The 10,330-nt window shown below is 41.6% G+C and overlaps 1 pseudogene; it reads left to right on the plus strand.

Moving 5' to 3' along the window:
* LOC147109903 (cell adhesion molecule CEACAM3-like) overlaps positions 1-3,271 on the plus strand; it is a 218,609-nt pseudogene extending 215,338 nt beyond the window's left edge.
* The last annotated feature ends 7,059 nt before the right edge of the window (positions 3,272-10,330 follow it).

Below are 10,330 nucleotides of genomic sequence, written 5' to 3' on the forward strand. Positions count from 1 at the left end.
TTATCCGCACAATCCTGGACGTTGTCCAGGTCTTGCTGCACATGCCATGCTGGAAATGTTCCACTAATGTTTAATTGGAGCTTAAGTTACACATTGCATCTTATTCTGAATCAAACCTACCCAAGTGAGTTAACTAACAGTTCTGAGTTAAATATGTCCAGTTGCAAAAAATAATCGAAATAATATACCAGCTGGACATTCGTGAAGTGTTATAACACTGAGCAGTAACAGCAGACAACAGGACAGATTTTCAACATTCTACTCGGCCCAAATCTAGCGACACAGATCGACTCCCCGGTATAGAATCTGCCCGATTGTTATCTGCCTTGTTGCGATAGACATTCCAAAGTTTAAACTGTGGGCACATTGAAATCTTTCTTGATCATTTTCATTTCACCAGAGCAACAGAAATACGTTTAGAAAATATTAAACATTTTGTGCACGCACATGCGCATTTTCGCTGTAGCAATTTATTTCATGTTGTCACGTTTTGCATCAACTTTTCAACTCATCATTCCTAAGTCTTTATTTATAATCGAATCGTCTGCATTAACATTCACAGTGCATTTACTCCCTCCCGCCCATAGCTACCCAATGGCATCTTAGTTTGGCATCTCCCAGCTCCTCAGCCTGGACTGCCAAGAAGCTCCAATGTTCCGAAGATCTCTGCTTCCCTGCTTCCCACATTATATTAATGTTTATGATTAGAAAATGAATAATATTAGTTTAATTCAATACACAACTATATTAATCTGCTTCACTGGTGTTCAGAGGGATTTTGAGGGAATTCCAGAAGGTGGAAATGCAGGTACATCAAGCAATTATGAAGGCAGATGTTAAGTTAGCCTTTATTACAAGTGGGTTGGGGTTTTACAGTAAATAAGCCTTACTGAAATTATATATGGAGTTCTGACGAAAGGTCATCGACCTGAAATGTTAACTCTGTTTCTCTCTTCACAGATGTTGCCTGACATGCTGATTATCTCCAGCATTTTCTGTTTTTATTTGAAGTTATATAAGGCTTTGGTGAGACCACACCTTGTGTATTGTATACAGTTTTGATTTCCTTACCTAAGGAAGGATATACTTTTCTCAGAGGGGATGCAACAAAAGGTTCACTAGATTAATTCCTGGTATAAGATGGTTGAGCTATGAGGAGAGATTGAGTAGAATGGGCCTCTATTTTCTGGAGTTTAGAAGAATAAGAGATGGTCACATTGAAATGTATAATATTCGTAGAGGGCTTGACAGAGTAGATGCTGAGAGGATGTTTCCACTGGCTGGAAATTCTAGAACCATGGATCATGGTCTCAGGATAAGGTGTCGGCCATTTAGGAGAATCTTCAACACATTGGCTGCAGCGGTTCAAAGAGACAGCTCACCACCACCACCTGGTCAAGGGCAACTATGGATGAACAATAAATGGTGGTCTTTGTAGACACCCAGAATTACTTTTTAAAATTAAGATTATGTCCTCTTGTTTTTCATTGCCCCCAACAGAGGAAGTAGTTTCTCTGTACCTACCATATCGGATCCTTTTAACATTTTAAACACCTCGATAAGGTCACCCCTCTGTCTTCTATACTCAAGGGAATAGAAGACAATGTTACTCAACTTTTCCTCATAATATAACATTCTCTCCCGATATCATTCTAATGAATCTGCACTGCACCAATTCCAAGGCCAATATATTCTTCCTAAAACTGAAGGCAGTACTCCAAATGATGTCTGCCCAAGGCTCAATGCAAATGACGCATGACTTTCTCCCCTTTGTATTCCATCCCCCTTGCAATAACGCGAACATTATATTCAACATTTCGTTTGCTTTTTGTACCTGGTTACTGGCTTTTAATGACTTGTGTACTTGGAGTCCCAAATTTCTTTGTTCCTCTACAGTTGCTGGTTCAGACTACATTTGCAGTACTGTGTACAGTTATGGGCACTGCACTATAGAAAGGATATACTGGCGTTGGATACAGTACAGCGCCGATTCAACAGAATGTTACTAAGGCTCCAAGGATAAAATTATGAGGAGATATTAGATAAGCAAAGTTTGTATTCCCTAAAAATTATAAGGTTCATGGGTAATTTGACTTACTGAATTATAATTTTATTAGGAATTGATAGGGTAGAGAGCGAGAAAAATATTCCGCTGGTGGGGGAGTCTAGGACAAAGTGACATAACCTTAAAATGAGAGCAGCGCATTCAGGAGACAAATTAGGAAACACTTCTTCAAACAAAGGGTGGTAGAAAGCTGCAAGACTCACCAACAGAAAGCAGTAGATGCCAGCTCAATGAATAATTGTAAATCTAAGATCGATAGATATTTGCTAGCCAAGGCTGTTGAGGGATATGGAGTGAAGACGAGTGGATGGAGTTAGGATACAGGTCAGCCATGATCTCATCGACCCTCTAACCTCCGGTATCATTCTATTGAACAAGCTCGTTGAACTGAATGGCCTAATTCTGTTCCTATATTTTAAACCATTTAGAAAATACTGTGATTTGTAATTCTTGGGTCTAAAGTAGATGACCTCACCTTTGCTCAGATTGATCTGCACTTCCCATTTTTTTTGCCCACTCACTTAATCTGTCTATGTCCCATTTAAAATTCCTGTACCCATCGACAATCATAGCAGCATCTGAAAACTTGGATATTCACCTCTATATTCCTTCCTCGAAGTCCTTAGTGTATATTGTTAACTGTTGAGGCCCCAGAACATATGCCTGGGGAACAGTCCTCGTCACCTCCTCCCAATTTGAGGACCTTTATCCCACTCTCTGTCTCCTACCTCCCAACCAGGAGATTACAAATCAAAGGAGAAGTTGAAAATATACTTGCGCATTTTTTGATTGTTGTCTGTACTAGTCATTTGACCATCATGTTATTTTGACTTAATTAGGAAGAAAATTGAACTTTGCTGAACTATCCATTCATTCGACTCGGGGTAAAACTGGAGCATGACGAAGTTGGAAACACAATGACGATGTAGTGCATTAGAAACTATTAATATTTTGTTTCTATTTAATGTAGCTTGAAATTAAATGCAATTGTCAGCTGCCAATAAGTGTTTAACAGTTTGTTGGGTGTTAGTTCCTGAGGAAATTGAACAATTTGCATTTTAACACCCTCAGAAAAATACAGAAGTCATTTTATTTTGGGAATAAAAATTTCCGCCTGATTGTAAGAAGGAACCAACAAATGAGCAAGCTATTTTGCAATAAAAAATATAATTGATATATGTGTAAAAATTGAACGCTTTCATGAGGTCTTTCAAAAAAGCAGTGCAGTTTACATAATATAAATGTTCGTGGTTTACAGGGTTGAATTTTAACAGAACTTTAGCCTTGCTGTGCTGATCACCGTATGCTTCACTGCTCTTGGCATCGAGTTCTTATTCACAGCTTCCTCTATCAGAGGAGAGGAACCGCAACCCAACTATGCAGAGCAGTGGGTGATGTGAATCGTTTCGAAAGAGACAGAGTAGCAAAGAACAAACTTAAAAATGTGCTTTATTTTACTTCAATAAGAAATAACTGCAACAGTACGTCAAAAGAACATTATGTCATAATCACCCTGCTCATGTATGGAAAACCAACACAACGAGAGCAATACTATTTGGAGTGAAATATGCTGTTCAGATCAGTTCATCACTGTCATGGATAAAGTACTGGGGTGTAGTTAATTCTCCATCAAGCGAAAATGGACGACATAAATGTTACTGTTGCAACAGCTTTGACAACATGCGACGGTCAGATATAACTTTGTTATTCGTTCCTGAGATGTGGGCGTCGTTGGCAAGGCAATCATTTATTGCCCATCCCTACTTAGCCTTGGGATGGTGGTCGTGAACCACCTTCTTGAACAGCTGCACTCCGTGTGGTGAAAGAACTCTGATAGTGTGTTTGGGAGGTGCTGTCGAAGAAACCTTGGCGAGTTAATGCAGTGAAACCTTGTAGATGGTACTCACTTCAGCCACGGTACGCTGGTGGTGGAGGTAGTGAATGTTTAAGGTGGTGGATTGTCTGTCAATCAAGTGGGCTGCTTTGTTCTGCATGGTTTCGCGCTTCTTGAGTGTTGTTGGAGCTGCACTGAGCCAGACAAGTGAAGGTTATTCCATCACACTCTTGTGCCTTGTAGCTGGTTGAAAGTGTTTGGGGAGTCAGGAGGTGAGGCAGTCGCTGCTGAATACACAGCCTATGACCTGCTCCAGTAGCTGCAATATATATGTGGCTGCACCAGTTATGTTTCTGGCTAATGGAAAAACCCCAGGATGATGGTGGGGGTAGCGGCGATGGTAATCCCATTGAATGTCAAGGGGCGGTGGCTGGGCTCTTTCTTGGCACAGCAAGTAAATTAATTGCAACGGGAAATTAGAAGGTCGAAATGGGTGACTGTAAAAAGGGCTAAAAGATAATAAAAAATCAAATGGTTAATACTTTTACTGCACAGTATAAATGCAGGTAAGCAACAGAGCCTGATAGCAGACAGCAAATAAATGTCTAAGATAAAGGATTAAACATTTTTTTTTTTAAATCACACATTTTGAGATAACATGACTGAATTTATCCAATGAGTGTTTTGGCACCTTCATTCAAGATTTTACTCAAAATTCCTTCACATCTCCAAAAAGCATAGCCTTGTGCTTATATTTTTGTCAAACGCTGTGATCTTACGAGCTGAATCTGGATTCTTCGCTCTGGTATCGAATCTCCCACGATGCATCAGCATTGTTCAGTCAGCTGTACTAATGGAATACTAGCCTGTGACCTGATGGCCTGGTTGCAATAAAGGCCGACCAAACGGCCGAACCAAGGGCTGGATAAAGAATAGATCACGAATGCTATTTGAAACAGGGCAGAGCCCTTCATGATCTGCTGCCTGTGGTCATAAATAAGCTGCACATGCAGGGAGTGGAACTCCTTCCTTTTGAGAAAGATGGCAGGGTGATGCATTTAGAATCCAGTTGCAGCAAAAATGTAACCTTCAGTGACAGCATTCCCAATCAATAATGCTTCACTCACCCCGTCACCGCCCTAGCATCGGTAACCTATTCACCTTCTCATTACTCCCCTTTCGACCACTCTCACTCCCATCACTATCTCTGCTTCTTCCTTTTTGAAAGCTGTGTCCTCACTGCTGTTGTTCCACTTTCATTTACCTTACTTTTAAATCTCCATTCACTCCCCAACTCCCACTTGCTTCCACAAAGGTGTTTGGAGCGGGGCCACAGCCCTTCACTCTCACACGATTGTCCTCTTCTACACACCCTACCGTACGTTTCTATCTGTTTTCATCACAAAATGTTTTATTTACTCTCCAAACTGAACTTTTGAAAATGGTCAAATTAGAACCAGGAGTTTCACTCTGTCTGCTTTTCACTCTATCTGTCTCTGCTCTTTGTATCACACGTTTAAGCAATTCGCATCGGACTTTTCAATCAACGAAACATAGATGAGATAACTTGCTAGCTTCATAATGACATATTTTTGGAAACTTTAATATTAACTTGAGGGAAGATTCTTACTCTCTCTAACACACACACAAAACTAGTTCTCCGTATTATATTTGTGAAGTTGATAGAATACAATTCAATAGCTACCACAGTTATGGAATCAGCACTCATTTTTTTGCCACTCACACACAGGCAGGCACACAGAGAGCCTCTCCATGTTTAAGTCCCTCTATATAAAAATTATGTTAATAAGCCTTTTTAAATTTGTCCTCCAGTTTTTCTTCAAATTAGTTGAGCATTAACTGCTAGAAGCTAAAGAAAAATATTCCTTGCGTACAACTGACTGAACAATGCTGCTGCATCCTGGGAGATTCGATACCAGAGCGAAGAATCCAGATTCAGCTCGTAAACGTACAGTGGATGAATCAGCACCTTGAATAAAACCAGGCAGTGACTTTTCATTTGGCATTGTTGCAAAGCTGTGGACGTATTTTGCGAATAAACGGTTATTTGTCCTATTTGGAAATAAACAGATGGATTGTGCAACATTTTGCTGCAGATATTTTAATGCCGAATGAAGTTAAAAGCTGAACGGAGAGTCACAGTAAAGCTTTCATAACGTCACTCAGCTGTAAGTCACTTCCCGTGTATGACTGATGAAAATATCTCTAATTGTTCTGTGGATCGCGGGACATTCCTGGGCATTAAATCGCAGCCACAACAATCTCGCTGTCTCAACAAGGAAGCATAATAGTCACCCGATTTTCATCAATAAGCAGTTCATCCAATAACTTCCTTACCAGAGAGTCGTGGGAATGTGGGAGTCGCTACCACAAGGAGTAGTTGAGGCGAATAGCATAGTTACATTTAAGAGGAAGCTAGATAGCCACATGAGGGAGAAAGGGATAGAAGGATATGTTGAGGGGGTGAGATGAAGAAGAGTGGGAGGAGGCTCATGGGGAGCCTAAACAGTGGCATTGACCAGTTGGGCCGAATGGCCTGTCTCTGTGCTGTACACTCGATGTAAGTTATATATGTAATATGTGACGTTCTTTTGTTTGCCTCCGATTGGCTGATTGTACCACATGATTGAGTTCCAGCCTGACTTTCTTTCTCACAGCTGCAGTGGAACAAACGGGGAAGTGAGCAGGGCCACTTGGCATTGGACAAATACAAAACACAATATATAACTATGGTGCTTTTAGCATTTGGACACCTGGTCCGACACGGATTTTACACCGTTCTTAAACTATGATCTATTGCTATTTTATTTTGGGCACCTGCTATATTGTAACCAATGCTCGATAAATAATTAGCGCAAAGTTCAGGATGTTTGCAAGACATTTTCCTATTATACAATGTGTGAATTTTGAGCAGGCATGGCGCTGCACCTTCGACTTTCTGCTTTGTTTAAAATATGCAATAGCCCGCAATTTGCAGTCAGAGGCGAAGCAAAGCTGGTTGCATCTGGCTCCGAAGACACTTCCCAAATAGATCTGGAGATGTCTGTGTTGAGATGTCTGCTATTCTCGACGAGCAATTGTGTACAATTTTGGTCTCCTTACCTAAGGAATGATATACTTGCCATTGACGGAGGGCAATGAAGCTTCACTAGGCTCATTGCTCGGTTGGGGCATTGTCCTTTGAGAAGAGACTGAATAGGCTAGGCCTATATTCTCTAGAGTTTAAAAGAATGAGAGGTGATTTCATTGAAACATACAACATTGTTACAGGGTTTGACAGGGTAGATGCAGGGAAGATGTTTCCCCTGGCTGGGGAGTCTAGAACCAGGGGTCACAATCTGATGATAAGGTGTTGGCCTTTGAGAACTGAGATGAGGAGAAATTTCTTCACTTAGAGGGTGCTGAATCTTTGGAATTCTTTACCTGAGACGGCGGTGGAAGCTCAGTCGTTGAATGTTTTGAAGACAGAGATCGATAAAATTGTGAATATAATGGAATCAAGGGATTTCGGGATAATTCAGGATAGTGGAGATGAGGTAGAAATCAGCCATGATCGTATTGAATGGCGGAGCAGGCTCGAAGGGCCAAGTGGCCTCCTCCTGCCCTATGTGTTATGTTCTTGTTATGTAATTCATTGTAGCTCTGTGTAATGGGCATCCCCATTGCAGAGCTGCTGTGACTTCAGCAAGCTGTCTAAACAGGCAATAGCATTGAAGAATACTCACAGACCACAAACCAGAAAATGAAAAGCAACTTTTATCCACACATTTAAAATATGTGACAGAGAGTGAAATAGAGAGTGCGACTTTCACATGGAGATAATGTAGAAACTGAAATATCATGAACAAACTTTTAAAAAATCTATAGTGTGAGAAAAAAAGCAATTTTTATCCTAATGGATAAATTTGGCTGTCTAAAAATGAAAAAATTAGTTATCAGGGCTAGAAAGGTTGTTAAGCAATCACTATGCAGTTAAAACCCCAATTGCGCATTTTTCAACAAAGCTTAACAGTTAATGGAGTACTTAAAAGCAATAATAGCGCTGAAAATACAAATTTTCGGCAGTTGCCCTGATATCAATGATTACACTGATTGCCGGATATGGGGGGTGGGTGGTCCACAGTGCAGCCAGTGTCGGACAGTGAATGACTGACTGCAACTTCAGGGTTTCTGCATTTAGAGGCGCCTGTGCTAAATCCAGAATTCACAGTCTGATTCAGGGGGTTAAGGTTGGCAAACGATGACAGTTCTCCATCATAATTAACCAAAAATTCCAGGCCAATATCTTTCTTTTGATCAACAGATGCATTGCACCATATAATGCAAGTTTATTTCACCTGTACTAGGGTGAATCGATGTTGAACCAGGCCTGTGCCTTTAAGCCTACAAAGGTTAGTTGCTATTGATTGGCGATCCAGAGATTAACGTAAAAGTAATTGTTGTTGGTGAGGGAAGCAAGTTTTGCAGATCGGTGAGTGGTTTTGAATCTCCCAGTCCAGCTCACAAGAAACCAGGGTTAAATGACGACCTGCCTTTTTCTCTTTATATACACTTTGTATACTTTGAGACTTATTCAAACCGTTTATTTATGGATGATAAATTATGTCCAGAATGTTTCTGTTTGTCTGTCTGTCTGTCTGCCTATCTATCAATCTGCCAACATGCCTACATGTCTAACCATCTACCTGATTTTTTTCCATTCACGGGATGTGGGCTTCGTTTGCAAGGCCAGCATTTATTGCCCATCCCTAATTGCTCTTGAGAAGGTGGAGATGAGCCATCTTCTTGAACAGTCCATGTGTTGAAGTACTCCCACAGTGCTGTTAGGGAGGGCGTTCCAGCATTTTGTCCCAGCGATGTTGAAGGAGTGGCGATATATTTCCAAGTCAGGATTTCGACTTAGATTGGAGCTTAGGGGTGGTGGGGTTGTTTTACGGCTGCTGCCCTTGTCCTTCTAGCTGGTAAAGGTCGTGGCTTTGGGTTGTGCTGCTGAAGCAGTCTTGGCGAGCTGCTGGAGTGTATCATTTAGATGGTACAAACTGCAGCCACGGTGCGCCGGTGGTGGAGGGAGTGAATATTTCATGTGGTGGATGGGGAGCCAATCAAGCTGCTGCTTTCTGCTGGATGGTGTCGAGCTTCTTGAATATTGTTGGAGCTGCACTCATCCAGGCAATTGGAGAGTATTCCATCACACTCCTGACTTGTGCATTGATGATGGTGGGATGGCTTTGGGCAGGCAGCAGGTGAGTCACTGGTTGCCAAATACCCAGGATCTCCGACCTGCTCTTGTAGCCACAATATTTATGTGGCTGGTCCAGTTAAGTTTCTGGTCAATGGTGACCCCCAGCATGTTAATGGTGAAGGATTGGGCGATGGTAATGCCGTTGAGTGTTAAGGGGAGTTGTTTAGATTCTCTGTTTTGGGAGATAGTCATTGCCTGGCACTTATATAGCGTGAATATTAATTGCCACTTCTCAGGCCAGGCCTAAATGTAGTCCAGTTCTTCTTGTATGCGAGCATGAACTGCAACATTATCTGAGGAATTGTGAATGGAACTGGACAGTGCACAATCATCAGCGAACATTCACACTTCTGACCTTATGATGGAGAGAAGATCATTGATGCAGCAGCTGAAGATGGTTGGGCCTAGGATACTGCCCTGAATATCTGCTGCAGCAATCTCCTCTGCCTAAGATTATTGGCCTCCTTCAAACTTCTTCCATCATGCTAGGTATGACTCAAGCCAACTTAGCTTTTTCCCCCGATTACCTTTGACTTCAATTTTACGAGGAATCCTTGATGCCACACTCGGTCAAATAGAGTTGTGATATCAACAGAAATCACTCTCACCTCACCTCTGCAATTCAAATCTTTTGTCCATGTTTAGACCAAGGCAGTACAGAGGTCTTGAGCCAAGTGGCACTAGCGGAATACAAACTGTGCCGTGGTGAGCAGGTTATTGGCGAGTAAGTCCTGCTTGACAGCACTGTTGACGAACCATTCCATCACTTTACTGATGATTGAGAGTAGACTGATGGGGTGGTAATTGACCGGATTGGATTTGTCCTGCTTTTTGGGGACAGGACTTACCTGGTCAATTTTCCATTTTGTCAGGTTGATGCTAGTTTTGTAGCTGTACAGGAACAGTTTGGCTAGAGGCGCGGCCAGTACTGGAGCACAAGTCTTCAGCACTGCAGCTGGGATGTTATCAGGGCTCATAGACTTTGCTGTATCCAGTGCGCTCAGCCACTTTTTGATATTACATATTGTCTGTTTATCCTCTCTCTCGCTCTCTTTCTGTCTCTCCTTATCCATCAAGAACACAATCTGACAACTGCATAATTTCAGAAGAGCAGAAGATATTGACTGATATACTCCTACACATTTCATGGAATTAAGAAATTCGTGAA

This window comes from Somniosus microcephalus, chromosome 12 (assembly GCF_052327205.1).
Source record: "Somniosus microcephalus isolate GS21.2 chromosome 12, FLI_Smic_1.0, whole genome shotgun sequence".
NCBI classification, from domain to species: Eukaryota; Metazoa; Chordata; class Chondrichthyes; order Squaliformes; family Somniosidae; genus Somniosus; species Somniosus microcephalus.